The sequence below is a fragment of the Marmota marmota genome, unplaced genomic scaffold, assembly GCF_001458135.2.
Source record: "Marmota marmota marmota unplaced genomic scaffold, marMar, whole genome shotgun sequence".
NCBI classification, from domain to species: domain Eukaryota; kingdom Metazoa; phylum Chordata; class Mammalia; order Rodentia; family Sciuridae; genus Marmota; species Marmota marmota.
In genome coordinates, this window is record NW_025999896.1 from 3,438,763 (window position 1) to 3,447,677 (window position 8,915).

The following is an 8,915-nucleotide window of genomic DNA, read 5'->3' on the forward strand; positions in this document are numbered from 1 at the left end:
GGATATAATTAGAAATATTTTTCTTATTGAGTATGTGGATAAATCTCCTATGGATAATTTGAGAAGATGATCTGAAAGGAAGATTCAGGCTCGTGGATAACAGTATTGGCTGGGCAGCCAGGTTACCTGGCTTCTCTCATAACCGATTTTTGGCCTTACTGGGCATACCATTCAGCATTGCCTTGCATCACTTTTGCATATCTCACATGTTAAATAATACAAATAAAATACACATATTTATTTTAATTATACGAGGCTTACTTTTTCACTTGTTAATCTTTTTTTTTCCAACAGCTCAAAATTAAGCTATGTGCCTTCCACAATTTAAAAAGAGAAAGTCCTCTTTTTTTTTTCCCACAGTATTATTATAGTTCTGGGAATTTCCTGGCTCTTGTGAAAAAGCAGGGTTTTGTTTTTGTTTTTGTTTTTTATTACAACAGCTTTTGTCTATTGCCTCCATGCAGCACATCATTTCCTCTCATCTTCCTCATTGGATTGCCTGCAATAGGAAAGGTTGAATATTTTCTAGTAATAAAAGGTGATTTTTTTAGAATACTTCCCAGTATTTTTATGTCATTGCACACAAAGAAAATAATGCAAATATTAATATAGCATGCTAGAGGAACATGGAACAGAGATTTGGCTGTATATATAGATGACTTGGTGAGTTGTTTTTTTTCTTTTACATTTTCTTACTTTTCTTTGTGTAACACAAAATAGCAAATATATACACAGCATTAAGGAAAATGTTAAATACAGAATGTATCTTAAACTTCCAAGTAATATCTTTTTGAAACTTTTAGGGAGAAACCGGAACTAGATTCCACAATTAAACTTGTTTATATCTGGTTTTATACTTGAAATATGACACATATTTCCAGATCCAAATATTTTTAATAATATAGTATCTGTATTTTTGATAATCACTGATAATTATCCTGGCAATCTTTGCCCAAGAAGCTGCTAAAGACGTAAAAGGACATTTTTTATAATTTGAAATTATATTTCAAAAATTTGCTGGCTCTTCTGTTTCCTTCACTGACAAAATATAATATTGTTTTTTTTAGGGTAATAAGAATAGAATTTTAACCCATTTATTTGAACACTTTTATACCAAATATTTCAAAAGAGGATGAAGGTCTAATCTTCAAAAAATCCATGTGCTAAAAAGAGTCTAGTTGCTAAGTTGGTCAGAGGGCACATCAGTCACAGATATGCGGAAGTGCTTGAAATATTCAAAGTCCAAGATTTGAAGCTATCACTCAGAGCTGCCTTCACTGGGACATACTATTCAGCCGTCCAGCACCTTTCCTCTGGCTGGCTGCACTCCGGGCTTCATGCCCAGCCCCAGGCATCCTGGAACATCACCTTCCTAGCAACTCCAGGGGTCTCTTGGCTACAGAAAGCAGCACCACACTCAGCTGGCTGCTGAAGTCCTTCTTGGTTCCACTTAGCACATGCCAAATGCCACCATTGTGCTTGCCTCCTTTGATGATTAGAAGATAAACTGTCAAGGGCAGTTTGGTACATAGGCCAAACTACACTTGGAGGAATCCCCTGTTCAACCTTCTCATACCTGGAGATAAGGCTCTGCCCCGAATCCAGCCCTATCCAGTCATTCTGAGATTAAAGGGATCATCATTTTGTGGCACATCTGTAACTATTTTTTGATGTGAACTCTGGTGCTATTTCCCCACAAAATAGTCCTTTTTAGAACCCAGTCTGATATTTTTTTTATATTCTCTTGATTCATGCCTGCTCCCTGCAAGAATTTTCCTTATGCTTTATTAAATATTCCTATTTTATGTTGTTTATGAAATTATATTCATTTTTAAATCCTCTCTTGGTTATATATTCTGTTTCTTCAGTTTATAAACTACTTTAGGGAATACTGTAGTCTAGAGGATGAAATAGTTCATTGTATTATTTTCAAATGTAAAGAAGAAAAGGTGAAGTCTCATTTCTAGTGGTTGAGAGACACACCTTAATTTTTCCTTATGCCAGTTGGCTCATGACTTGTGACTGGTAAATGTTTTCCAAGAACTGGGGATCAAGGACTACATCAGTCAGAATAATGTACTTTCCCATTCTGCAAACAGGTCAAAGATATGCTTTCACTTTTTCTTGATTTTACTAATATTTTTACCACTATTCTAATGAGTCAGGGACTTACACTTTCCATTGCTCGCTCCTAGGATATCTGTCACATTTAAGACTGGTGATAATTCAGAAATAGAGAAAATTCAAGAGTTAATCTTAGTCTATGGAAGAAGATTCAAAGGAAATAGCAGCAACTGACCTGTGTACTTCAGGAGGGTTATAATATGAGAAATCAAGAAAGCACTAATAAAAAGGCTCAAGTCATCTTCAAAACAAAATGATAACAAGTTTGAAAAACTATTGTGTGCAAATAAATCCTTTTCAGGGAAGGAGCCATATTTAATACATTTCTTTGATCCTCATTAACACCTTGGATGGTGCTACCATATTGTTAGCACCCCCAAATTCTAGTTTACAAGTTCCAAAATGCTTCAGATTTCTTTATCTTTGTTCGCAACGATGAAACTGGATTTAACTTTTGACTACACATAAGCTGGATATCCTTGGAAATTTATAATCTTTCCCAAGATACAGTTTCCTGCTGTATAAAATAAGAAAATGCTACCTCTTAGGAGTTATTGAGAAATAAATAATAAAAGTACTTAGAAGTTTATCACAACACCTGGCATATATTTCTTATTCACTTGATATTAACAATTGTGGGATTACTATGGCCCCCATATTTCGTTAGTTCTTATTCTGAACTCTGTTTTGCAACGAAACTATTTTCCTTTCTGATCCCTACAATGTGACATGTTTGTTCACTGACCATTTCGATGACTTAATAAAAATTTATGGAATATTATGCTATATAGTTGGCTTCAGATAAGCTTTCCACTGACATTATGTAATAGCTTTCTATAATTGTCTTATGTACATTAAATCCACTTCAGATCTTACCCAGACATTTTCCCACATTTTTTGGTGCATTATAGTTGTGCATAATGGTGGATTTGTTGTTACATATTGATACATGAGCACAATATAACAATATAATTTGGCCAGTGTCACTTTCCAGCACTTCCCTTCTCTCTCCCAGACATTTTTGTATTTGGGGTTATTCTACCTGGTAGAAGAAAGTTAGTTTGACCCAGAAAGAAACACAAACTTGTTTCAGCTGTTACTTGAATATATTCTGTGAAGAAATTAGTACTTGATTTTAGGGAGTTTGTGGTGGAAATGGAAAAGAAAGGGTGATGGAAAATTGATTAACTGGTGATCTCTGAAGAAGGGAACTGAATGCTTGATTACAAGGTGGAAGAGAAGCTGACATTTCTTTTATATATATAAAACTTATACATAAAATTTTTTATTATATTAGAATACTTAGTTATATATAAGCAATTATTATATATATAATTTCTTATCTGTAGCTGGACACAATGACTTTATTTTGTTTGTTTATTTTCATGTGATGCTTAAGATTAAACCCAGTGCCCCACACATGCAAGGCAAGCGCCCCACTACTGAGCCACAACCCCAGTCCCAGGCTGACATTTCTTACTATACCTTTTTGTACTTTTTGTGCTAGGTGCATATATTATTACTTTAAAAAATAAAAGGTAATGAATCATCAAAACATGGACACTTCTACAAATTGAAAGAATAGAACAGATGGGACTGAAAGAAATGTAACCATACAATTAAAGAGATGTGAGATTAAGCCCTAGAGGATTCAGGACTCAAGATGTGAGTTTTCCAGTGGCCATTTTTCTGTCTTCCATTAACTAGACCCTAGCTCCATTGTCAGTCCACATGTGGTCTGATATTGTTTTCTAGGAAATATGATGGTTTTCTGATTCAAATTGTGTCCCTTTGCATCAGCAATCCACACATATAAAATACCACCAATAGAAATCTATGCTTCCAATTGTCCAGTCATAGAATTTTTTAAGGATTTGACTTATAAAGAAAAAAAAAGGTAGCAAGAGGACTATGTAAATATTCAAAATTTAAAGAGATATTATGGGGATCATTAAAAAACCATTTATAATTTGGTTTTATAATATATGACATGACTTTGTAATAGTTCCAGATTTAGTTTTCAAAGAATACATTATTTAGTCCTAATTTGAAATAGGTATGGAAGAGGGAAAGTTTGTATCCATGAGCACTCATGAATAAAATTGTACAGAAAATTGCTAGAAGTGCTCTATTCAAATCCTACAAAAATCCAAAGGCTTGCATGTAAATCATCCTGTGAAATGTTTAGGAGAAAGGAAAATGGACCTTACGTAGGATATCACACTCAGCAGTTCGCCAGCACAAAACACATAATCTGGATGTAATTAAGGAAGGTTAGAACTCTGTGAAAAAAAAAACACAAACTAATTGTGGAAAAGAAAAGCTAATTCCCCTTAAGACTAAACCAATGTTTGTTAGTTTTTTCCTTACTATAAAAGTAATATAGGTATATAGATATTCTAGAAGTTTGGGGGGGAAAACAACAAAAGAGTGAAAGTAAGGATAAGAAGTTGGGGGTTTTTTTGGTTTTTTTTTTTCTTTGTGTGTGTGTGTGTGTGTGTGTGTGTGTGTGTGTGATTGTGTGTTTCCAGTGCTGGGAATCTAACCCAGGGCTTCATGTATGCTAGGTAGATACTTTACCACCAAGCTACATTCCAGTATGATCAAGTTATTTCTTAATAGTAAATATAGGAAAAAATGCATTCACTTCTGCAGATCTAGGTATTCACTTACTGGCTTATATTAGGTTAATTTGATTATGCAATTAAGAGATAGAATCAGTATGTGTATGGTTTATATTATCCTCATGCCTATCAAATAGTAGGCATTAATACATGTTGGTTGAATGGCCAAAACATAAATGAACATTATTTTGATAATGCCAGTATTTACATAGCATTTTATAGACTGTAAATATCTTCTAGGAATCACTTTTTCTTTCAACAGCTCTGAGATATGGATAGAACAGATGAATTCTCACTTTTTCCTTGACAAAAACCATGATCCAGAAGAGTATCAAATGGCATGCCTAATCAGAGTGGAACTCAAAGATTTCCTGCTCTACTCTCCATTGCTTTTAATGCCTATTTGATGTAACTTGGACTAGTGTTTATTTCATAATTGCTCTAACTCCTTTAGGTTGACTATTACATTATAAATTAGCAATCTTACAATATTGTGGGGAAGGTAAGATAATAAGTATACCAATAGTCATTCTGGAATGCAGAAGATTTTAAATGTCAAGTTTTAAAGGAGATGGGATGGAATAGCCACTCCCCACCAGCCTTTTGCTACCCCATTTGCTCAGTATTTTCAAAATCAGTACATTGTGACAATATATACAGATTTCCTTAATGAAGAGATAGCATCTGTTGAAGGATCAATCTAGGGTGGCCCATGAAGGAATGGGTAGGATTTGATAGATGGAGATTCAGGAAAAAAGAAGGCCTAGGTGCAAGAATGGAAGCAGAAAGAACAGAGGTGAAAGGAAGAAAAGTATGTTTAAGGAAAAGGAAGCAGTCTTGTCTGACTCAGAGTCTAACAAAAGTAAAAGGGAGAAGTCCAAGGACAGATTAGGCTGAGATGTGTCAGAAGCTATTGCTATGACTAACTCATTAAGAACAAATGTCTATCCCAGAGTGACACAAGGCTGACCAGAGCACCTGCTTTTTGCCTTTGTCCTCAGACCACTGACTACTATGCCCCCACCTGTTCTTTACTTTTCCCTTGGTGCTGCACTCTCAGGTTGGTTTTACATCCTCTAGATGTGCACTAGGCACAAAGGCCTCCCCTTATTGGACTTTTCTTCTGCCCTTATTCACTTCCTCTCTCAACCACACTTGATTGTTCTGTCAGGGCAACTACCCCTTTACCCTCTTCCTTAACCAATATCCTTCCTTCCACTGATGCTTCTGAAAACAGAAATAACCATAACTTCTATCCATTTTCTATATGACTCTGCCAGTCCCACTCACAGAAGGTGACCACAAAGGGCCTTGAATGCTAGACACAGAGTTTGACTTAAATAGCATATTTAATCCTAAAGTAGCACTGCCATAAATTTAGAATGGTATACCATTGAGCTCTGAAATAATTTAATGGTTTAAAATAAAACCTAATATTTATTTGAGAAATTTGTTATTGACTGATGAGATTTTTTTTAATTTTTAATTATTTCTTTTAGTTATACATGACAATAGATTTTATTTTAATGTAATTATAAAAGCATGGAATATATCTTGTTTTAATTCAGACCCCATTCCCTCTCCCTACCACCCATTCCCCTCTCTTTATCGATCTTTCTGCCATTTACCTGCAATTATTATTGTTCAATTAATTTTTGTGGATATACACAATGTTGAGATTCACTGTGGTATACTCACATATGTACATAGGAAAGTTTGTCAGATTCATTCTGCTGTCTTTCCTTGTCCCAACTCCCTCCCTTCCCTTCATTCCCCTTTGCCTGCTCCACGGAACCTCTGTTCTTCCCCCATCCTTATTGTGGGTTAGCTTCCACATAGCAAACACTCGACCTTTGATTTTGGGGGGATTAGTTTATTTTACTTAGCATGATAGTCTTCATATTCATCCATCCATTACCCAGCAAATATCACAAAATCATTCCTATTTGTGGCTGAATAATAATCACTGGTGCATATATACCACATTTTCTTTATCCATTCATCTGTTGGAGCACACCAAGCTTAGACACATAGCTTAGCTATTGTGAACTGTGCTGCTATAAATATTGATGGGACTACATCACTGTTATGATGAAATTTTTAAAGTCAGTTTTGAGGACTGGAAAAAGTTTTTAAGTAACCCAATTTTTTATCTCAGTTGCAAGAATAAAACTCAATTAAAATAATTTTTATTTTATCCTGCCAAGATCATATCCCCCAAGACAAGGAATAAAACCAAATCTATATGCCCCCCTCCCCAAAAAAAAGAAAAGAAAAAAGGAGTGTGAGTTGGGGGTGGGGACTTTTGCTCTTTCTGTGACCTGGACATTTTAAGGAGACTCACATATGGATCATCTTTCTCAAAACTGCTTCTTTTTCTTTGTGGCTTTGGCTTGTCTCGAGTCAGGCAACTGGTCCAGTGGAGTGGAGCTGATGAAAACAAGGCTGCACTCCAAGGCACAGGAGTATTTTTAGGTCTTATGGAAGTTTTTTTTTTTTTTTCCCCTGAAGGAAAGGATGGCAATGTCATCCACAGCACTATTCCTCAGCAAAAGCTGAGATTGGATATGTACTGGAAGACAGCCAAAGGCTGAGCTTCAAAAAGCCAAAAGCTAAGTCCCAGTCACTCTTCTGAACCATCTTAAAAACTTGGCAACAGGTTTCAAGGATTTTTCTAATTCCTTTTCCCTTTTATAAACCATCAATGAACATAGGCAATCTTGCTTTGTTTTGATTTTTCTGTGGGAGGCTCAAGCCCTATGTTCTTTGAGCAAAAAGAAAATAAATAATCATTGAAACCCCCAAAGACATAGCATATCCTCGAGGGAAAATATTAGTTAATCAATCCTGAAATTTTTTTCAAAGCAGAAATTATGTGAAAAACTAATGGATTGAAAATCAAATGCCTGGATGTGTATGTGTGGGTGCCACGTGTGTCTATGTATGCTACCATATTTTGAATCTGAAATGTTCCCCTCGACATGGTGCTACTGGGACGTGGTGGAACCTTTAAGAGTTAATGTTACTGGGAGATCTTTCAGTCACTGGAGGCTTGCCCTCTAAAGGAACAGTGAGACTTTGCCCCTTCCTCTTTTCTTCCTTCACTCCCCTGTCATGAAGTGAATGTGCTTGACGTGCGGCCTCACCACAGGCCCCCAAATGATAAGGAGAACAGATCATGGGGCTGAAATGTGCAAAACTGAGCCAAAGCAAACCTTTTCTCATAATCAGGTGATTATCTCAAGTATGTGTTACAGTAATGAAAAGCTGAATAATACTTGCAAGTGCTTCACAAAAAGTGCCTTGTGCAGTTAGGAGAAGGACAGGAATGGCAGAACTACCTGTATTTCTTGAATGACTCAGATTCATTATGGGGTAACTGCATGTTTAGATAGCTCCTCTCCACTAAGGTCTTACTAAAGTAATTGATCTAAGTTGGCACTTAGAAAAATAAATTAAGTTAGGTGAAATAAGAGAATTAGACTTCAGGGAACTGTCTTCAATTGAATACTGTGATGTTGATTGAGTTACTCGGGACCTATAAGCAAAAGTTTGCCATCAAAAAGACTTTGTCCATGGATAAAGATTATAAAACCCAGCCAACTCTCTCTCTCTGATGTCTTATTGATTCTTTTTCTCTGGAGAACCCTAACTAATTTATTGACAGGATCACAGATACTGCTAGTACTTGAGTTTGTTGCCCACACTGTATTAGAAAGAAAGAAACTCTATGCTAATCTTCCCTGGTAACTTTCTTTTTTCCTACAACGTGTCCAAAGACTGCTCACTTTCTAAAACTCCACAGCTTTCTGGTCTCCACTAAACTACCTCAATGTAACTTCCTTGGAAGGAGGCTCTGGAGTTGTGCTTATTTTGTAATTTTCTGCTTCACCTGCAACCAGCACAGTGATTGGCACATGGTGCTTCAGTGGCCTTCAGCCCTAGACGCACATCAGAATCACCTGCAGGCACTTGAGTTTTGTGTCCTCGTCCAGCAGTTCTCCAAGTGTGGTCCCCAGACCACCAGCATCAGCATCACTTGTGAATTTGTTAGAAATGCAAATTATTGTTGGGGATATGGCTCAGTGGTACAGCTCTTGCCTTGCATGCATGAGGCCCTTCTTTAATTCAGTACTGCCAAAAAAAGAAAAGAAAAGAAACGGGGGG